The sequence below is a fragment of the Microcaecilia unicolor genome, chromosome 10 (assembly GCF_901765095.1).
Source record: "Microcaecilia unicolor chromosome 10, aMicUni1.1, whole genome shotgun sequence".
Lineage (NCBI taxonomy): Eukaryota > Metazoa > Chordata > Amphibia > Gymnophiona > Siphonopidae > Microcaecilia > Microcaecilia unicolor.
In genome coordinates, this window is record NC_044040.1 from 58,407,806 (window position 1) to 58,420,957 (window position 13,152).

Sequence of the window (13,152 nt, forward strand, 5' to 3'; positions counted from 1 at the left end):
AAGATCTTCCTTGGTTGCTTCGTGTTCAGTGTCAGCTTTTATTTATTTTATTCTCAGAAATTAACTTTCTCCATGATTTTTCGAGGGTTGGAGGTTCGATTTCATAACCTTATGGCGATATTTATTTTAAAATCTTATGACCTACTAAGAACATATACAATAATAACAATCACAAACATACAAACAATAAAATGCACTGTGAAACCTCCATCAAATTTTCAGTTAGAAGACTCTTGTAACTGCTAACACCTGCCAACATCAGATAGGGAGAAAGGCTTGGACAAAAAAAAGAGTTTTCAGAAATTTCTTAAATTGTCCTACATTTGTACAAAGATGTAAGTGGCCAAGTAAAGCAGTCCACATTACCGGGCCCACTACCGAGAATGATGCAGCCCTCATCACAGCATAAGGCTTCCAGTACACCCTGGTCCATTGGCTGACAGAATGATGTGACACTGGGAGGCAGATAAAGCACTCTAATCCCAGCACTTCTCAGGTCGTCCTTGTCAGGACAAGATGGTGCATTATCAAAAAGAAGGCTTGCTTCCCTAAGCAGGTTTATCATTTTCAACTTTTCTACTGATGGAACAAATTCCTTGAAAAAACAGTTACAGAAAAGTCTTTCTCCATACAAGCATTATTCTGGTTCCTATACGACACTGGAAGGGCAGCAGGAGCCATGTTTTAATAAAACGCCCTAGAATTTCTGACTTTCCAAAGAAAATCAGCAGTAATTTATGTTTACCAGTTGCATCACTACAGACCAGAAGTCATAAGTACATAAGTACATAAGTAATGCCATACTGGGAAAAGACCAAGGGTCCATCGAGCCCAGCATCCTGTCCATGACAGCGGCCAATCCAGGCCAAGGGCACCTGGCAAGCTTCCCAAACGTACAAACATTCTATACATGTTATTCCTGGAATTGTGGATTTTTCCCAAGTCCATTTAGTAGCGGTTTATGGACTTGTCCTTTAGGAAACCGCCCAACCCCTTTTTAAACTCTGCTAAGCTAACCGCCTTCACCACTTTCTCCGGCAACGAATTCCAGAGTTTAATTATATGTTGGGTGAAGAAACATTTTCTCCGATTTGTTTTAAATTTACTACACTGTAGTTTCATCGCATGCCCCCTAGTCCTAGTATTTTTGGAAAGCGTGAACAGACGCTTCACATCCACCTGTTCCACTCCACTCATTATTTTATATACCTCTATCATGTCTCCCCTCAGCCGTCTCTACTCCAAGCTGAATAGTCCTAGCTTCCTTAATCTTTCTTCATAGGGAAGTCGTCCTATCCCCGCAATCATTTTAGTCGCCCTTCTCTGCACCTTTTCCAATTCTACTATATCTTTCTTGAGATACGGCGACCAGAATTGAACACAATACTCAAGGTGCGGTCGCACCATGGAGCGATACAAAGGCATTATAACATCCTCACACCTGTTTTCCACACCTTTCCTAATAATATCCAACATTCTATTCGCTTTCCTACCCGCAGCAGCACACTGAGCAGAAGGTTTCAGTGAATTATCGACGACGATACCCAGATCCCTTTCATGGTCCGTAACTCCTAACGTGGAACCTTGCATGACGTAGCTATAATTCGGGTTCTTTTTTCCCACATGCATCACCTTGCACTTGCTCACATTAAACGTCATCTGCCATTTAGCTGCCCGGTCTCCCAGTCTCGTAAGGTCCTCTTGTAATTTTTCACAATCCTGTCGCGATTTAACAACTTTGAATAACTTTGTGTAATCAGCAAATTTAATTACCTCGCTAGTTACTCCCATCTCTAAATCATTTATAAATATATTAAAAAGCAATGGTCCTAGCACAGACCCCTGAGGAACCCCACTAACTACCCTTCCCCATTGTGAATACTGCCCATTTAACCCCACTCTCTGTTTCCTATCCTTCAACCAGTTTTTAATCCACAATAGGACATTTCCTCCTATCCCATGACCCTCCAATTTCCTCTGTAGCCTTTCATGAGGTACCTTGTCAAACGCCTTTTGGAAATCCAGATACACAACCGGTTCCCCTTTGTCCACATGTTTGTTTACTCCTTCAAAGAATTGAAGTAAATTGGTCAGGCAAGATTTCCCCACACAAAAGCCGTGCTGACTCGGTCTCAGTAATCCATGTCCTCGGATGTGCTCTGTAATTTTGTTTTTAATAATAGCCTCTACCATTTTCCCCAGCACTGACGTCAGACTCACTGGTCTATAATTTCCCGGATCTCCCCTGGAGCCTTTTTAAAAAATCGGTGTTATATTGGCCACCCTCCAATCTTCCGGTACCACGCTCGATTTTAAGGATAAGTTGCATATCACTAGCAGTAGCTCCGCAAGCTCATTTTTCAGTTCTATCAGTACTCTAGGATGAATACCATCCGGTCCAGGAGATTTGCTACTCTTCAGTTTGCTGAACTGCCCCATTATGTTCTCCAGGTTTACCGTGAAGTCAGTAAGTTTCTCCGACTCGTCCGCTTGAAATACCATTTCCGACACCGGTATCCCACCCAAATCTTCCTCGGTGAAGACTGAAGCAAAGAATTCATTGAGTCTCTCCGCTACGTCTTTGTCTTCCTTGATCGCCCCTTTTACCCCGCGGTCATCCAGCGGCCCAACCGATTCTTTTGCCGGCTTCCTGCTTTTAATATACCGAAAAAATGTTTTACTATGTTTTTTTGCCTCTAATGGTATCTTTTTTTCGTAATCCCTCTTGGCCTTCTTTATCCGAGCCTTGCATTTGCATTGACACTCCTTATGCTGCTTCTTGTTATTTTCAGACGGTTCCTTCTTCCATTTTCTGAAGGCGTTTCTTTTAGCCCTAATAGCTTCCTTCACCTCACTTTTCAACCAGGCTGGCTGTCTTTTGGACTTCCGTTTTTCTTTTCTAATTCGCGGAATATGTATGGCCTGGGCCTCCAGGATGGTATTTTTGATCAGCGTCCATGCCTGTTGTACAGTTTTTACTCTCTCAGTTGCCCCCCTAACTTTTTTTTTAACCGTTCTTCTCATTTTATCATAGTCTCCTTTTTTAAAGTTAAATGCTAACGTATTTGACTTTCTGTGTACAGTTACTTCAAGGTCGATATCAAAACTGATCATATTATGATCACTGTTATCAAGTGGCCCCAGTACCATAACATCCCTCACCAGATCATGCGCTCCACTAAGGACCAAGTCTAGAATTTTTCCTTCTCTCGTCGGCTCCTGCACCAGCTGCTCCATAAAGCTGTCCTTGATTTCATCAAGGAATTGTACCTCTGTAGCGTGTCCCGATGTTACATTTACCCAGTCTATATTTGGATAATTGAAGTCACCCATTATTATCACACTAGTAAAAAAGGCCCGTTTCTGACACAAATGAAACGGGCGCTAGCAAGGTTTTCCTCGGAGTGTGTATGTTTGGGAGAGTGTATGTGAGAGTGAGTGTTTGAGAGTGAGAGTGAAAGTGTGAGCCTAATCCATGCTCCTCTGTCACCTGGCCCCTCCATTCATCCCTATCCAGCAATTCCGCTGTCTCCTGAGGCCTGCCCTGCAATCCATATGCATCCATGGCCATCTGTCCCCTCCATTCATCCCTATCCAGCAATTCCCCTCTCCCTGAGTCCTGCCCTTCCAATCCATACCCATCCATGCTCCTTTGTCACCTGGCCCCTCCATTTTTCCCTTTCCAGCATTTCCCCTCTCTGCCTGAGGCCTGGCCTGCAATCCATATGCATCCATGGCCATCTGTCCCCTCCATTCACCCCTATCCAGCAATTCCCCTCTCCCTGAGTCCTGCCCTTCCAATCCATGCACCTGTCACCTGGCTCCTCCATTCATCCCTATCCACAATTCCCCTGTCTGCCTGAGGCCTGCCCTGCAATCCATATGCATCCATGGCCATCTGTGCCCTCCATTCATCCCTATCCAGCAATTCCCCTCTCCCTGAGTCCTGCCCTTCCAATCCATGCCCATCCATGCTCATCTGTCACCTGGCCCCTCCATTTTTTCCTATCCAGCATTTTCCCTCTCTGCCTGAGGCCTGCCCTGCAATCCATATCCATCCATGCCCATCTGTCCCCTCCATTCATCCCTATCCAGCAATTCCCCTCTCCCTGAGTCCTGCCCTTCCAATCCATACCCATCCATGCTCATCTGTCACCTGGCCCCTCCATTTTTCCCTATCCAGCATTTCCCCTCTCTGCCTGAGGCCTGGCCTGCAATCCATATCCATCCATGGCCATCTGTCCCCTCCATTCATCCCTATCCAGCAATTCCCCTCTCCCTTCCAATCCATGCACTTCTGTCACCTGGCTCCTCCATTCATCCCTATCCACAATTTCCCTGTCTGCCTGAGGCCTGCCCTGCAATCCATATGCATCCATGCCCATCTGTGCCCTCCATTCATCCCTATCCAGCAATTCCCCTCTCCCTGAGTTCTGCCCTTCCAATCCATGCCCATCCATGCTCATCTGTCACCTGGCCCCTCCATTTTTTCCAATCCAGCATTTTCCCTCTCTGCCTGAGGCCTGCCCTGCAATCCATATCCATCCATGCACATCTGTCCCCTCCATTCATCCCTATCCAGCAATTCCCCTGTCCCTGAGTCCTGCCCTTCCAATCCATGCCCATCCATGCTCATCTGTCACCTGGCCCCTCCATTTTTCCCTATCCAGCAATTGCCCTCTCTCCCTGAGGCCTGCCCTGCAATCCATATCCATCCATGGCCATCTGTCCCCTCTATTCATCCCTACCCAGCAATTTCCCTCTCTCTCTGAGTCCTGCCCTCCCAATCCATGCCCATCCATGCTCCTCTGTCCCCTGCCCCCTCCATTTTTCCCTTTCCAGCAATTGCCCTCTCTCCCTGAGCCCTGCCCTCCCAATCCATGCCCATCCATGCTCCTCTGTCCCCTGCCGCCTCCATTCATCCTTTTCCAGCAAGTTCCCTGTCTCCCTTCCATGACCCCCCCTCGCATCCATGCTCCTCTCTCTCCCATGTCCCAGCCTGGGCCGCCCTCTTCTTCCCCCCCCCCCCTTCGCATCCATGCTGTCGTTCTTCCCTTGGCCACCCTCTTCTCTCCCCCCAACATGGGTTTTTTTTGTTTTTTTCTTGTTTTTAAATTTACCTCCGTGGCGGTTCCGGCAGCGAAGCGTCAGGGAAGGAGGTGGTGCTCCCGACGTCTAGGTTTCCCTTCGCTGTGTTCCGCCTTCTTTTGACGTCATCCTTGACGTCAGAAGAAGGCGGAACACAGCGAAGGGAAGGCTAGACGTCGAGAGCGCCGCCTCCTTCCCTGACGCTTCGGTGCCGAGCGTTGCGATTGGTTGAGTGTCATTGCTCCGCCCTCGACGTCATCACGTTTGACGCGTGGGCGGGGCAGACACAATGCGATCTCACCCCCTTCACTTAGAATGTTGGCTAACAGAGGCTTCAGAACGTTGGAGGTGCGTTTTATATAGAGAGATTGCCCATTTTGTTCGCGTCTCTGATTTCTTTTATCATTTCTGCGTCTACCTGCTCGTCATTCTTTCTTTAATCTGTATATAACCTGTAACCCAGGCTTTGAGTCATGATGAAGAGTTCTTGATGGCAACATTTTTATTTATTTATTTAGATTTTGCTCACACCTTTTTCAGTAGTAGCTCAAGGTGAGTTACATTCAGGTACTCTGGATGTTTCTCTGTCCCAGGAGGGCTCACAATCTAAGTTTGTACATGAGGCAATGGAGGGTTAAGTGACTTGCCCAAGATCACAAGGAGAAGCAGCGGGATTTGAACTGGCCACCTCTGGATTGCAAGACCGGTGCTCTAACCACTAGGCCACTCCTTCAGTTTCATCATAGTTGTATATCAGGTCCCTTGATACGCCTTCCTTTTAAGGAGACGTTGACATTTCACTTTGAATGTAACAAATTCCTCGAAGTTCCCAGCAATGTACAGCTGCCTTATTCCATATCTGTTCTTCCAATGATCAAGCCACCCGATACTAACAGTGAAATCAGGGTCACCTTCTTTGAATTCTTAAAAAAAAACAAAGCTTTTGCTTGCAATATAGGCCCTGATATAGGTATTCCCTTGTCTCTTTGCTCTGTGAACCACAGGAATAAGGCCACTCATATTCTCATTTTTTTCATATTTTTCTAGTATCCAATGAAAACGCAGAAGCTTGATTTGAGGCCCATTTCTCCAGTTCACTGTGTTGCTTTTTCCAGCCAAAAACTGTTACTCTCCCCACTCCTAGTTCTGTTGCAATTTTTTGGATGGTTCACCCTTGTCGATTCTTTTTAGTGTCAAGTTTCTGCCTCTATAGACAAACAACTTCTTTCGACTGGCCATTTCAGAAGTGATCTTCTACAGATCTGAAGGGGAAGAATCAAAATACAGTGCTGTAGTATTACATATCTATTAAAATGTTGCAGAGAGTAAAACTGACTGCACAGTAAAAGAAGGGTCCCGGGTCACAACGGTGCTGTTTTGTGGTTAAAGCAGGGCCCCAGGGTCGAAAACGATTGTCTCAGATGCAAACCTTCTCTCTATGCTACGCCAGAAAATGGAAAGATAAGACGCATGCTTCTTAGCAGTGAGGCAATGATGTCACTAGGGGGTTTGTCGGATATGCCAGATGGTCAGATTAGTGAAGGTTGAATAATTGAGCATGTACTGTATCTACATTACTAATGAAAGAATTACCAACAATAATGACCATCTTTACCTTTTCTTCTTGGGCATATACCCAAGGCGACACATGCACTTTCTGTCACACCCAAGGTGATGATCTCCTTTCACGTGACCTTTGTCTTCCCAAGGCAGCAGAGAGGCTACCAAATTGGAGTTAGGACTGCTCTACTATGTTCCTGAAGGTCTCCTCCATCTGCCTTCCACAGTTCATTTAGCTCTGCTACTCAGATTGGACTCATTCTCAGATACAGACGTTCTTTGCATCAAGTATACATATATAGCTTCTCGCCAACTGGGAGATAATCATACATGTGGCACTTAGTGTAAATGCTGGATACCTCTATCTTTCTGCTGGATTGCTATCTGCTTCTTAGTACTGGTGAACTGTTTATTTAAAACTGTTAATGAAGTAGGGATACCTAAACTAATGTAAAGATCCTTAAGTTTATTACGTGTAAGTTATACTATTATTTTATGTTTACTTATCAGTGAATTGCAGTGGGCCTACAATTAATTGCTAAAGATTAATCACTTATGGATGAAAATCCCCAATTATACTCTGAAGTGAAAAATCTCTCTCCTATGTTCTTGACTTGAAAGCCTATAAATCAAAAATTGAGCCAGAGATGGGTAGAAGTTGGGGGTGATGGGTAGGAATTGAATATAGAGATCCTTTACCTGCCCTATTGCTTATATTTTAAATAAACACAAAACCTCAGCTGAATCAACAAATTCTCATTTCCCTAAGTTTTAAGACATAACTTTCTAGCAGCTAATACCAGTGCAGATTCTTTTTGAGCAGCAGCAGGTGAGAAGCATAGCACCAACATGTTTCTTTCATCCAAATGAGTAAAGGTTAACACAGATAATAAAGACAAAATCACAATTCCCCCACCATCTTTAGTCTTGATCTGTGGTGAATTTAAGTCAAAGCTGTGCATTACTTATCAAATTATAACAAGTATGAGTACAGATGGATGGACAGACATAAAAAATAGGTGTTAAAAATAGATGGCTTTATCACTAGTGAAACATGCCTAAAAATAAGACCAATGAGAGCAGTAATGCAAGTAGCTACAACAAAGGGAAAAGGATGAATCAACCTAGGGGAGCCTCTTTTGCACCCTTCAGCTTTCCTGTTAATATCACTGGTGCCAGTTGAATAGGATTTACCAGGTAATCAATTTCTCTTGCCTCTCCCACCCTTCCTCCCATCTGCAAAGCCACCTTCCTACTGACATGAAGGTAGACAAAGGAAGCTACCAAGAGGAGTAGGAGAAAAATCTACTAGCTGCAACTGCCATGTAATGCACACCAGAATGGAGGAGTAGCCTTATGGTTAAGAGCAGAGGACGGAGAACCACAGAAGACTTGTTCAAATTCCACCGATACTCCCTGTGATCTTGGGCAAATCACTTAATACCTCATTGTCTCAGGTATAAATTTAAATTGTAAGCCATCAAGGAAACAGGAAAATACCTACTGTACGTGAATATAATTTGCCTTGCACATACTACTGAATAAGGTGTGAGCTAAACCAAAGTCCCTTTCTCCTCCTTTCCCCTATTATCACCTCCTTCTTGGAACTTTGCAATCACACCAAGACAAACAGGACACATACCAAAAACAATTAAGAGGATAGCATGCTTCAACCGGGGTGTTTGACTGAGTGTCAGCAAATGAGATCTTGGGATTATACATATTTAAAGAAAAGTTATGAATTTACTTTATTAGACTATTCTTAATTAGTGCAATAAGGAACAGAATAGGCACCTGCAGACTTTTGGATAAACCAGTCGACTTTTAAAGGTTTGACCCAATTATCATGAATAAAAGATACCTAACCTAGATTCAGGCAACAAAAGGGTTTTTAATTACGACTCCTTTGCGGAAGAGTAGGAAAGCACTATTTTAAAACAAAGGATAGCCTTTATTAATTAAGGTTCTATGAAATGCACTTACGTATTAGGTGATTTGGCCAAAAATAAAAATACAGTATTTGCTTATCATATACTTTTCCAGACACAAAAGATTTCATTAATATATTGGAAAGTTTATTTATAAACACATATCAACAGATCCTCATGCTGTTATTATTTCTTTTTGCTCCTTAATATCTTTTGAAGCTTATATCTTTAATCATCAAATGCATTCATGTAGAACCAGGAGCTAACAAATATTTATAAACATATAGGGCCCTGTTTAATAAGTTGCATTATAGGCGCGTTAGTGTTTTTAACAAGCGTTAACCATGTATGTGCCTACAATATCCCTACAGGCGCCTACACAGTTAGCGCACTCGTTAATTGTAGGCACATTAAAAACGTTAACGCGCCTTAGTAAACAGGACCCATAGTAATGAATAGTTTCTTAGAGAAAATTTTAAAAATATTTATTTATTTGCTGCATTTGTATCCCACATTAACCCACCTATTTGCAGGCTCAGTGTAGCTTACAATATGTCGCAATGGTGATCACCATTAACAGAATAAGAAGTTCAACATATTATTATAATCAAGGTGCGAAAAAATATCAGGTGAATTAGGGTAAATAAATAAATAATACATAAAAGTGAGTAGGACAAAATATTATGAACAATATGATAGTGTGATTAAGGTAATCAAATTAAGAGAGATCTATATTGGTTGGTTCTGGTGTAGTTTAAGAGACAAGCCATTATGGAGGATTCTTTTTGTAGGTCTCTTTGAACAGGTTCGTCTTCAGTAATTTCCGGAAGGTTGTCAAGTCATGCATTATTTTTATGGTATTCGGTAGTTCATTCCATAATTGCGTGCAGAGGTAGGAGAAGCTAGATGCATGTATTGATCTGTATTTAAGTCCTCTACAATTGGGGTAGTGGAGGTTTAAGAAAGTACGTGATGAACGTTTTGTATTTCTTGCTGGTAAGTCTATTAGGTCTGACATGTATGATGGGGCCTCTCCATGAATGATTTTATGCATCAAGGTGCAGATTTTGAATACAATTCCATCTTTTAATGGGAGCCAATGTAATTTTTCTCTAAGGGGTTTGGCGCTTTCATATTTCGCTTTTCCGAATATGAGTCTGGCTGCAGTGTTCTGGGCAGTCTGAAGTTTCTTAATAGTTTGTGCTTTGCATCCTGTGTAGATGGAATTACAATAGTCCAAATGGCTCAATACCAATGATTGCACCAGCTTGTGGAATACTTCCCTTGGGAACAAAGGTTTCACTCTCTTAAGCTTCCACATTGCATGGAACATTGTCTTTGTAACATGTTTCACATGACTATCTAGGGTAAGATTTCGATCAATTGTACCACCCAGGAGTTTCAGGGTGTCCACAACAGGAAGAGTGTTGCTTGGTGTATTTATATTGGTATAGTTGGTGTTATTATACTGTGATGAAAGGATAAGACACTGCGTCTTATCTGCATTGAGCTTAAGCTGGAATGCATCCGCCCATGAGTTCATTATTTGGAAGCTGTGGTTGATTTTATCTGCAATTTCTGATACGTCGTTTTTAAATGAAATATATATCGTAACATTGTCAGCATAAATATATGGGTTTAGACCTTGGTTGGATAGTGAACTGGCCAGTGGTAACATCATTAGGTTAAAGAGAATCGGTGAAAGCGGTGATCCCTGAGGCACTCCACATATCGGTCTCCATGGTGATGATATGATCAATTTAGATATCACTTGATATGTTCTTACAGTCAGGAAGCTATGAAACCAATTCAATACATTTCCTCCAATTCCAAAGTATTCTAGAATGTTTAACAGAATACCATGGTTAACCATATCAAACGCGTTGGACATATCAAATTGTAAGAGGAGAGCATTGTTACCAGTTGCAATAATTTGCTTGAATTTGGTCAGGAGTGTTATAAGCACTGTTTTGGTACTATGATTAGCACGGAATCCAGATTGGGATGTATGTAGTACTGAGAAATTGCTCAAGTAATCGGTATGATGTTTAGATGGTCAAGCAAGGTAGGATGGTTGATTCTAATTGAAGCAATTTCGAGTTGTGGTGTCATGGATTCAGCTATGGTTGTTGCTGTAAGATGAGCTTTGTAAATTAGTGCAATGCCTCCTCCTCGCTTTCCATTTCTTAGCCAGTGAGTAATTTTGTAGTCTGGAGGGCAAAGATCTAGTAATATTAGGTCACTAATAAAAAAGGCCCGTTTCTGTGAGCAATGAAACGGGCGCTAGCAAGGTTTTCCTGCGGCAGTGTCGTGAGGTGTTTGGAGGGCAGCGTCGGGAGGGTGCAGGTGGGTAGTTTTTTTGTGGAGGGCGGCAGCTTCGGGGTCTCGGCGGATCAGGTGTTCGGACAGCACTCCTCCCCCTGCGTAGCGGTGTTTGTCGCTGTGCGTCGGGGGGGGTGGAGGCCCTGCGTAGGTCGCTGTTTCTGGCTGTGCGTCAGGGGGAGTGTCGGAGGGCAGTGGAACTGCCGATTGGCTGAGTGTCATAGCCCCACCCTCCACATCATCACGTTGTGACGCGAGGGCGGGGCAGACACTCATGGGATCTTGCAACTACAAATTTACATTTAGAATGTTGGGGTTGTGAACACGGTTGCCAAATGGGCGGTTTTCCCACCCAATTGGGCGGTTTTCCACAACCCGCCGCGGGAAACTTTTGCCCGCGGCGGGTTGCGGTTTTTTGGGCTGGGGGCTAGCAATGTTTTCTTCTGTGTGCATGTGGGAGTGTGTGTGTCCCTGCCCTCTGGCCTCTCTCCACTCCCCCCTCTGAGTCCTTCACTGTTACAGAGCCAGCGATTTGATTTCGTGCTCTGCTGTTTTCCTTCACTGACTGTGTTACAGAGAGGGCGGGGCAGACACTCATAGGGAAACCGGATATCTCGCCCCCTTCACACTTCCGGCTGGAGGCTTCATAGAACGTTGGTGTTGCTTTTTATATAGAGAGATTATGACTATGAATCCAGGTTTCATTAATAATTAGTAGATCCAGATTATCATCGGTAATCCAATCTGTTAGTATTGTTGATTTGTTGACAGCTGATCTGGCATTTGTATATCCTATTTGGATTGTTTGAAAGGGATCAGTTAGATTAGGGATTATGTTGATTTTTCTTACTTGTCTATTGACTGGAAGTGGAGGTTTATTATGACCATTTTTTCCTTTGTTTCAATGTTGTTCAAGTGAGGCATTAATTCCATTATTTTGGTTGTTGTTGTTATTATGGCGAAATGGCGAATTTACCTTTCTGAAGCAAAGGAGAAAATTATTTTGTTGGCAAAGTTTACTTCTTATGACTAATGTGGAGGAGTAGCCTACTGGTTAGTGCAGCGGGCTTTGATCCTGGCTACCTGGGTTCAATTCCCACTGCAGCTCCTTGTGACCTTGGGCAAGTCACTTAACCCTCCAATGCCTCAGGTACAAAAAACTTAGATTGTGAGTCCCCTTGGGACACAGACAGTACCTGTATATAATGTGTATAGTGCTGTGTACTTCTAGTAGCGCTACAGAAATGAGTAGTAGTAGACTAATGATTTACTCTATAGTTTATGATTGCAAACATATATACAAAGCACACTTTGTATTATTTATATAGAGATATAGATATAAATACAAATATATATTTTAATATATAAAGACATATAAAAACATAAGGAATCAAGACTAATTAGCTTTGTTTCTCACACATGGCTAATCAGACATATACAGAAAAGAACCTTTTTAAGTTTAATGATACCTGCTCATTAAGTGATGCTAAACACTAAAATACCATGAACAGCAGGGAATTTCAGTTTACATTAGAGAAAAAAAAATAAAAGGGAAAAAATGACTGAAGTTGGTCAGTTCAAGCTGGTAGGGCACTTCAAATGAATAACATATGAATAAAGAAGACACTCTCGGTTAAATTAGAGTTTGCTATGCTTTTTCTTGAAAGTGCTTAAATTCACAAATTTTATTTGAATTAACTAAACTGCCAAAAATCAAAGACTTGAATAGAGGTCATTAAACAAGCAACTACATTTCACAGTAGTTTACCCATTATTCAATAGAAAAGAATGAACATATGAAAATGATGTCCTTGGTGAACACCAATTTTATAGAATACATATTCTATGCTGCTTTTGTAGCTCCATGAAGTTACAGGCTTTTTTATGCTAGAAAAGCAATAAAAGTTGCACCACAGTGTAAAACTGTATGACTGGTAAAATGCAATAATTTGCATACAAAACCATCATGGTACACTTTTCTTCTTTTTATAATATATTGTTTGACCTATTGAAAGGACAAATCATTGAAAAGGGATTTAGAACAGTTACTTTAACATGTGTGAACCACTTTCTATCAGTACAATTTACAAGGTAATTTTCAAATACTTGCAATAGTTGCACATTACATAGGTATTTTGTTTTTGTTTTGTTTTTTTACTACATATACTTTATGCACATTTTCAGGGAGAAACTGACCACATTCTTTCTCTAGGAAAAGAAGCATGACCTATAAAGGTAATAAGCAGTATAGCAT

General features: G+C 42.3%; 1 protein-coding gene across 3 annotated transcripts in view; it reads right to left on the reverse strand.

The window, feature by feature from the left end:
• FOXP2 (forkhead box P2) overlaps positions 1-13,152 on the reverse strand; it is a 997,693-nt gene that overhangs the window by 766,896 nt on the left and 217,645 nt on the right. The gene's annotated exons all lie outside the window — the stretch shown is intronic.